This window comes from Berghia stephanieae, chromosome 11 (genome assembly GCF_034508935.2).
Source record: "Berghia stephanieae isolate SIO BIC M18660-M18661 chromosome 11, UCSD_Bste_1.3, whole genome shotgun sequence".
In the NCBI taxonomy this organism is placed as follows: domain Eukaryota; kingdom Metazoa; phylum Mollusca; class Gastropoda; order Nudibranchia; family Aeolidiidae; genus Berghia; species Berghia stephanieae.
In genome coordinates this window covers 1,568,279-1,578,278 of record NC_088370.1, presented here as the reverse complement: position 1 = coordinate 1,578,278, position 10,000 = coordinate 1,568,279, and the positions used below count along the sequence as shown (strand labels likewise).

General features: G+C 37.6%; 1 protein-coding gene across 1 annotated transcript in view; it reads right to left on the bottom strand.

Annotated features, from left to right (window-relative positions):
- The window catches only part of LOC144956893 (uncharacterized), a 23,119-nt gene that overhangs the window by 7,413 nt on the left and 5,706 nt on the right, over positions 1-10,000 (bottom strand). The window lies entirely within an intron of this gene.

Sequence of the window (10,000 nt, the reverse complement as noted above, 5' to 3'; positions counted from 1 at the left end):
TTAGCAAGCGAGTGGAATGGAAGATGAGAGGAGTTGGACGGGTGGGTAGAGGAAAGAGATGAGGGTTTGTATGAAAAAGAAAGAAGAGAAATAGAAAATAATGGTTCGTGCAGACGACTATTGACTTCGAAATTTTGTTCAGGTCGTTGTGATAAATATAAATCTATTCCTATAAAAATCAGTAAATGAATTGAGTTCTGGATCAAAACGACAAAACCTAGAGGTGCCTAAATGAGTCAGTAAAATGGAGATAAAAATATAAAGTGAGTAGATGTGACTCATATATAAGGGAACAACACAAAACAAACAACGTTTCGGCCCTTGGCCTTCGTCAGGAGACAGTAAACAAAAACAAATATGTAAAAAAACAAAATATCACATTTTCATCCTCTCCATTCCCCCTCTCTCTCTCTCTCTCTCTCATTCTTTCTCTCTCTCTTCCCCCCCCCTCTCTCTCTCTCTCTCTCTCTCTCTCTCTCCTTATCTCGCGCCACTTCTTGCATCCACACTCGACGCCCTTTCCTCACATTAACTTTATTTCCACATTTGACAAAATGTGATATTTTGTAAATTTACATATTTGTTTGTGTTTACTGTCTCCTGACGAAGGCCAAGGGCCGAAACGTTGTTTGTTTTGTGTTGTTCCCTTATATATGAGTCACATCTACTCACTTTATTTTTTTATCTCCATCAAAACGACGGACGTTGAATATCTCATTGTGGTATGGGGCATCTTGGCTCAGCGATTCAGTCTTTGCTTCGTACCCGAAAGGTACCGAGTTCGATTACCAGCTGCGTTGCATGGCCTTGAGCAAGTCACCTCGTCCTAGCACAGTTTCCGGCGTCGCACTGCGGCTGACGCCTGGGTTATTCAAGTCTTTCCTTGGAATAGACCCTAAATACACACTTCCCTTATGATATGAATAAAGGGAATAATATCCTCTTTTTTCCTTATATTTATTTATAAATCTATTCCTACAAATTATCACATACAATATAGATAGTATGCGCTTGGCTAAGAAGCTCATAACATTGCCATCCGGAAGTATAACGGACCAACACACAAAACTGTGTGTATCCATGAACGTTTATAGTCAGGTTAATACAGTTCATTGAGCATTACTCATAAACGCGGATGGCAAAAAACAATAACAAAGACCTGAGTGACGTCATCTTCGTTCTATCTATATGGTGTACTAGATCAAAATATCCGATTCTTTCATTTCTTTGTATTTATTAAACGAGTTAATTTTATCGTTCTGATTAACACTACCTGCTTGCGAGTAAGTCTTATTGCACGATTTTAAAAAATAACGAATTTAATAAATACAAATAATTGACTGCGGACTTGAAAATGACAATGGACATCATGTCCTCATGGAATGTCCAAGGTACAACCAGTTGAGAAGGAACTTCTGGCCTGACCCAACCCCATACTCAAAGAAGCTGTACGGCAGTGCGGACGACCTCAGGACCACTGTGGGCTTCATTCACCAGACCGGACTGACCATGTGACGTGATGGGAAAGAAGAAGAAGAAGAAGAAGAAGAAGAAGAAGAAGAAGAAGAAGAAGAAGAAGAAGAAGAAGAAGAAGAAGAAGAAGAAAGAATAGGTTTTTTTTCCACACCTCCATTTAGACTCTAAGCCATTTCGTGACCAAATGTGTGAAAGTAGGAGATACTTCGATTGGCCATAATTTGTATTTTTCTCCATCTCCTCGATGATTATATAAATTTGAACCAAAAACAAAAGAAAAACGTTGGATTTGTATTCATGCGCATGCGCACCATAGGATTATTTATAACTCGTTTAACAGATTAAAAAAAGTGAAAGATTCATAGATTGTTGATCATCATTACCTCGTTGTTAAAGAAATATATTCGGCTATGTGGTCTTGTGGTATGCCACTCACTTTCGGATCGGAAGGTCTATGGGTTCCAGCCTCGCTCGGCGTATAGTTAAGTCCTTGGAGAAGGCTCTTTACTCACATTATATCACCGTACTCAGATGTAAAATGAGTACCTGGCCGTTAACAGCGTTGTCTTTGTCCGAAAATTGTAATATCGCTTAACAGTTGTCATGTCCCGTCCTACGTGTTAAATGTTGCTGTTGACCAGGGACCCCTTGTAAAGAGTTTTGAGCCTATTTAGTGGATGTTGCGCTATATGAAGCTCTTTTTTAATAGATACAAATAAGTGAAAGAATGGTATATTGTTGATCTTCACAATCTCGTTGTCATAGAAATATATTCCTACAATAAATTATTACCCATAGTACATCGAAGGCAGGATGAACAAGACGATAATAGTACATCTCGTTATGATTTAAATCTATCGACCAGATAGAGGAATAACTAAAGATTGTAAAGGATTGAGTGGATCAGGGAGGATTAGGATGGGGATGGACGTAAAGACTGACCTCGGTATTTACACATGGCGTTGACGTATGGGGAAGACATTAAAAGGGAGATTTAATTGGACCTGGACAATGTCTACCTTGGCGTGAGCTTGTATCGGAAATCTTTAGAGAATGGACATGGACGAAGGTGTGCTTGCTTATTGTCTCTATATATATATATATATATATATATATATATATATATATATATATATAAAATGTAAATTGTCACTCACATTATATATGGCCAAGACGTACGTTTCTGTGGCTTTCGTCCACGTCTTGGCCATATATAATGTGAGTGACAATTTATTCTGGGAGGAATGTTCCTATATATATATATATATATATATATATATATATATATATGTGTGTGTTTGTGTGTGTGTGTTTGTGTGTGTTGTGAAGAGTATTAGAGATACAAGTGCGGTTTTTATTGTGTGTGTGACCACCTTGTATGACTACACTGACACAAACTGGCAAATCTAAACTTTATAAAACTAGTTTTTTAGATCGATTTTTCGACTAACTTTCAAACCATTTATTTAATCAAGTGTAATTCCCCCCCCCCCCCCCTTGATTCACATGGATATTTAGACAAATTGCTAGGGTATAGCCTAATGATGCTAACCAAATTATACTAATGCGTCATTTGACGTTGGAAATTGCCATCTGGATGCCTGTTGCCAGATTAATTTGCGCGTACCTACAGACTTTGGCTGCGATTCACTTGCGATGTTTTAAGCGCAAGTGATATGTGTGACCCATCGTCTCAAAGCGGTATTATGTTGGAATGAACTAGATGAGGAAAATTAAAGGTATAACCTTTAAGATAAAACATGGCGTTTCAATCTGTTTGTCATGGTAGAGTATAAATACTATTTCTTGCATTGCCAAACGTTCTAAAGTCCTATTTCCCACCGTTTTATCTCTAAATTCACTTCTTGGCGTACAATACATCCGGACATAATACCGTTTTGACACGGCGGGTCACAAATGTTTGGTAATCAGATGTTGGTCAACGCAAGCACGTTTTTTTTCTGAAGGCGTGTAGACAAATTCGTAGTGTATTTTGTTGTGTTTTTTTTTTGACCTTTTTTTTAATATAGCGCAATTTCCACTAAATGTGCTGAAATCGCTTCATAAGGGGTCCCTGGTCAACAGCAATATCTAACTTGTAGGATAGGACATAACGCCTGTTAGGCAATCTTACAATTTTTCGGACAAAGACAACGCTGTTAACGGCAAGGTACTCATTTTACACCTGAGTACGGTGAGAGAATGTGAGTAAAGAGTCTTTTTCAAGGACTCAACTATGCACCAAGCGCGAGGCTCGAATCCGGACCTTCCGATCCGAAAGCCAGTGTCATACCACTAGACCACATGGCCGTTAAATTCGGTTTTGTCTTTGTTGTCCTCGTGTATATCTAGTTATACTTTGTAAAACTTGCCCAAGTGTCTGGTTGAAATCAACTTATGGTTGTGGACATGATTGGGCAAAAGACAGTCTGAAATAGTTCACATTTTTATAAGATAAAGACCTGAACAAGTGTGTATGGATGGTGCCGGATAGAGCACGAAAGAAAAATATCAGAAAATAAAAACATCTCAAAAAATTAGTCTACCTCGACTGGGGATCGAACCTAAGACCTTCTGATTACGTTCTTGTATTTTTCTTTCTTGCTTTGTCTGGCACCTTCCATTCACACTTGATCAAAAAAGGGGGCAGCGTGGTTTAGCGGTATGGTCTTTGCTTCGTATCCGAAAGGTACCGAGTTTGATGACCCGCTGCTCTGTGTGGCCTTGAGCAACTCACCTAGCCCTAGCTCAATTGCGGCGCTGCACTGCGGCTGACGCCTGGGTTATTATTATTATTATTATTATTACTATTATTATTTTTATTGTTATTCCAGTCTTCCCTTGGAATAGAACCTAAAGACAAATTTCCCCTGTGGGATGAATCTTATACCGGTACCTGCTCCTAAATTTCCACATTTTTCTAATCATCTGGACCCAATGTCATCCATACCTTGACAAATTAATGATTCCTTGCCTTGGAGGCTTCTATCTATCAATTTTCTTATTTCGTTCAGTGATCAAACAATCCTATCATGTGAAAGGATGTTTTCTTAACGGGTATTTTTACAGTGGACATTTCATGTTTACTGGTATTCTTAATTCAGTAAAAGTGAGTGGAGCAGGCACTTATGTTGATAACAGCAAGAGATGAAGTGAGTAGGAAAGTGCCAGAAGACAATAGAGAATTTTTTAAAAATTCGCAGCGGTGATGGGGGTTTGAACCCGCGACCTTACTGGTACAACTCCGCCTGGCCGGTGAGAGCGTGACTCTACCGTATGACCTATCCACGGATCCACGGATAGGTCATACAGTAGAGTCACGCTCTCACCGGCCAGGCAGAGTTGTCGTACCAGGAAGGTCGCGGGGTCAAACCCCCATCACCGCCGTGGGATTTTTAAAAATTCTCTATTGTCTTCTGGCACTTTCCTACTCACTTCATATCTTACTGGTATCCATAACTCCAAGTAGAAATCATAATTAAAGCTGAACAATAACGACAGAAATACAACGAGAAATAAGACACTCACGCAGAAGTCTAGGACTCACAACGTTATAGCTTTTCAAGTGTCAACTGAAGAATGGAAAACTACGCAAACGTCTTCTAAAAATTTAAGACTATAACTGGGCAGGTTTTACCGTTTTGTACACGTATCTGCGTGTCCTAATGCTGACGTCATGCGCCCCAGACTTTATTACTGGACTGTTTTGATTGTTGATAACCAAAAATATTCGTCTTGATCTGTTAACTCTCTCCTTACCAGCTGTTTTCAGAGTCTTCCCTGAAACATCACACAACCCATTACAAAAATAGATTCTTATTACTCAAACAGAAAAGCAACAAGTACATTCTATACATCATATTGTTCAGCTAAATAAGCTCTACAACACAGTGTCAAGTTGTTATAGCTATGGCGAAAAAGTTTTTTTTTAACATTCTGTGGTGTACAAAAGAAATTCGAATGGTAAAGATGTTCATTTGTATCGTAACGAATGTGACGATTTTTCTATGGTTGGTAAGGAGAGGGTTAATTTCCAAAATAAAGTAGTATGATCATTAACATAGAAGAGTGCCTATTCGTAATAGCCTTTATTTCTCCGTATTTCTCCCTAAATATTATTCCACTAGTCACAATTTACTAAGTTAATGAATTCCACTTTTTTACATTCTAACGCAGATCAAGACGACGGTTGTTATTAGGAGATCACAATACAATAGACATCTAGATTATTGGATTCAGTAGTCTGATGTCACGCCGCCCGGCAACGGCGGCCATCTTGGTTCTAAACAAAGAAAATAATTACTGTTTATTCTTCAAGCTGGCTAGAACTTTTCACATGTCTTGTGATCAGAATGTGTAAAAGTCAAAACATGATCAAATTTATGTTTGTTTTTTTCTCTGGAAACGCTTGTATGCTCGCCGGAGAAATATTTCATACGGGCGTCCGCCATTGTTCCGATAGTTTAGAGCCAGTGTTACTAAGTTACCATGCGTCATTAGGAAGGAAGTGACGTTACGACTATTGAATCCTATTAGAAAACGGTAGGGGCTGCCTGAAGCCGGTGATCGTAAAAATACTAACGAAAGAGTGAAAATGGAGAGGCTTCGTCTGTTTTGTTGCCATTCGAAGCCTCTCCATTTTCACTCTTTCGTTACACCTAGATAATACGCTTCGACAGTCGTAACGTCACTTCCCCCGTAATGACGCATGGTAACTTAGTAACTGGCTCTAAACTATCGGAACAATGGCGGACGCCCTTATGAAATATTTCTCTGACGAACATAAACGCGTATCCATATGACAAAATAAACATTATAAATCTGATCATGTTTTGACTTTTATACATTCTGATCACAAGACACATGAAAAGTTCTAGCCAGCATGAAGAATAAAAAGCACCGATTTTCTTTGTTTAAAACCACGATGGCCGCGGTTGCTGGGCGACGTGACATCAGATTATTGAATCCAATTCGTAAACATAGTATAGTAAACTACACAGGTTTTACTATCGGTGGCATGCGTCTAAATAAAATACCCACTGTTTTACAGCTTGATCAATAGATGCAGCTCAGGAAACCATTTTGTAAATTTTAACGGGTATAATGTGATGGAGAAAATCGTGTGATAACTAGTCGCCTATTTGGTTGTATATTAACAATAACAATGAACAGAGAGAGAGAGAGAGAGGGGGGAGAGGGAGAGGGAGAGGGAGAGAGAGAGAGAGGGAGAGATAGAGAAAGAGACAGAGAGGGAGAGAGAGAGAGGGAGGGAGAGAGAGAGAGAGAGAGAGAGAGAGTAGAGAGAGGTCGATATCATTCACATTATTGTTTATAAACAACCGACTATGTTTGTCGAGCACATGTGAAAGGTGTGTCACAAATTCCATGTTTTGATTGGTCAAAAATCTACTGGTTTAAAGAAATACAATGGCACAGTTTTAAAAACCTTCTATACAATCCTTACCGTCCGTCGTGCTGATGGTCTTCGTCTTCGTCTTCGTCTTCGTCTTCGTCTTGATGGCGCAAGCTGTATAAATGTTATTTTTTTCTCGGCTAGTCAGAGAAGACACAATAGTAAGAACAAGCAAGATTAAATCCCACCTGTAATAAATTAAAGTAATGTTCACAATACATATAGAATCTCTACTTTAGAAATAAAAACAGCAGATATTTATTTGTTGCTCGATAAAAGTTCGCCTCCAGACAGGATTATAACAATACTGCTATTTTCTACAGTCGTAAAATATTTTTTTATTTTAAAATTGTCCAGATCTGGTCAGAGAACGTTCGCTTCAAAAACCAATTATAGTTTGCTTCATCCTGTTCGGGCCTTGGGCCTTGGGCCAACACCAGTAGTTAAAGATGATTAAACATGAGACTCCTATAAGACCAAGTTGTCAAGACACTTTGACACGTTGTATGTTACCGTAATCCATTTATAAAATACAAATTGTCTGGCCGATTAAAAAAATAAGTGTTTTGTTATTGTGGGGTCAAAATTACTTGATTAAATTCCTTCAAATTCCAATTCATTTCATACCAACTTAATGTAAAACGTCTTTCGATTCAAATTTAGGTAAAGCAAAATGATAAAATGATTGATAAATTATTACACAAGTAAAAGAAATTTGAACCTTTAAAGGATGAAATAACCTGTAGAAATGTTCCTGTCATTTTATTACAACTACTACAACTACTACAACTATTACTACTACTACTACTACTACTACTACTACTACTACTACTACTACTACTATTACTACTACTACCACTACTACTACTACTACTACTACCACCACCACCACCACTACTACTACTACTACTACTTCTACTACTACTACTACTACTACTACTACTACTACTACTACTACTACTACTACTACTACTACTACCACCACCACCACTACTACTACTACTACTACTACTACTACTACTACTACTACTACTACTACTACTACTACTACTACTACTACAACTCGAGGGTGGGGTGAAAATCTTATCTTAAATAGGCAACTTTTCAGCAAAGACAAAACATTTGTTTATAAGAATCCTAGGATACAAGCGACATTTCCTAATCGTTTGTAAACAGTGACGAATAAAAGGATGAGGTGATGTTTGAGATGACATATTCATTGGTTTATGAGTTTTTTAAGTGAAGATAGTTTGGAAGTATTTTATTGGCAGCAAGACTATCGTATGTTGAGATAGGGAATTTTGAGGGGGGAAAGACCAGAACGAAAACTGTAGTAACTCGGAGTTTAGATAGCTATTGTGCCATTTTCACCATTTAATGCATAACAATATTATGAGTCACGATACTTGAAAAGTTCTAAGAGCCCTAGAGTTGATTACTCCGGAATGTATACCAGTATTTAAGGCTAGATTCGACTGGGTAACAATCCAAATTGTATGTCACCTTTGAACAAGACGCGAGTTGTAAAAATGGGTAGAATGACTTTTCTTCTTAAAATTGCTTGTCCAATTCTTCTATTATCACAATCCCCATCGCCACATTCTCTTTCTTCTCGTCCTCCTCCTACTCCTCTTCCTCGAACCCAGGACCTTCCGATCCGAAAGCGAGTGTCCTACCACTAGACCACATAGCCGAACTAGGGATTGTGAGATGTGAACAATTCTGGGGAGTGAACCCGAGACTTCAGATATAGATACAAGTAAATATTGCGTGAACCAGGGGCTATTGGAGGTGGACACAATTATTTCTGCTTGAAGTTAGAAGAAATATAATAATAATAATAATAATAATAATAATAATAATAATAATAATAATAATAATAATAATAATAATAATAATAATAATAATAATAATAATAGTCAAACGGAAGTGAAGCTTTCATTTAATTAACAAATACAGATAATGTGGACGTTTCGGATTTCCCCTTTGTCAACAAAACACGTTGAAAGAAATACTTTGAGAATTCATTCCATATCTTTTCATAAAATACACATTAAAGTAATCGATCTGTTTTTATTATCTTTCTATATAAATGGTAGTTACATTGGCTAATACGCTTCAACAGTCATGACGTCACTTCCCTCGTAATGACGCATGGTAACTTAGTAACTGTCACTAAACTATCGGAACAATGGCGGACGCCCTTATGAAATATTTCTCCGACGAGCATAAAAGCGTGTCCAGAGGAGAAAAAAAACCCATTATAAATCTGATCATGTTTTGACTTTTGCACATTCTGATCACAAGTCATATGAAGAATAAAAAGTACCGATTTTCTTTGTTTAGAACCACGATGGCCGCCGTTGCTGGGCGACGTGACATCAGACTATTGAATCCAATTTCCAGTCTTGTAGAATTTGACCTACTGACATAGATCAAAGGCAGGGGAGGGGCTGTTTGTATTGAGTCAATGAGAATAAAGACCTTTGAGAACTATGCTTGTTGTTTTCTTAAGCGATAACAAATAATGACATAATCAAAGTACAATATTTTACGTCAGTTAACGGAAGCGTAAAGGAAATGTCATAATGTACAACAAAAGCCAATTATTTTAATCGTTTGAATTCTCAGCACGATTTCTTTTGCTTCCGTGGTTCAGTGAATTTGGGTTATATTTCAATGTACCCCGTTAAATGTTTTACATAAGCGAGTGTAAAAGTACAAAGGCCATATCACTTGAAATTCACTTCCATTGTCAGGCAGACTTGAAAGCAGCGTTGATAAATCCAAAAATAAACTTAATTTCACTTCTAAATATTTTTTACAGCTAGTCAAGTTGAAAAAGTATGAAATTTTGAGAAAAGTTGCTGGATACATTTCCCATACATCTGACCATAACTTCATGAAAAATCACCCGATTTACTTCAAATAAAGACTCGAATTCTCTGGGGAACATGTGCGTTCCGAAATGCATAAAAATGCAAATCCAAAATGTTCACCTTCCGACTGATTACGTAATGCACGGACACATATAGTGGTCCAAAGCTACCCTTAAAGCCTAAAAACAAACAACCAAAAAGATTTATGTTAAACACTACTTATTTGGCAAAA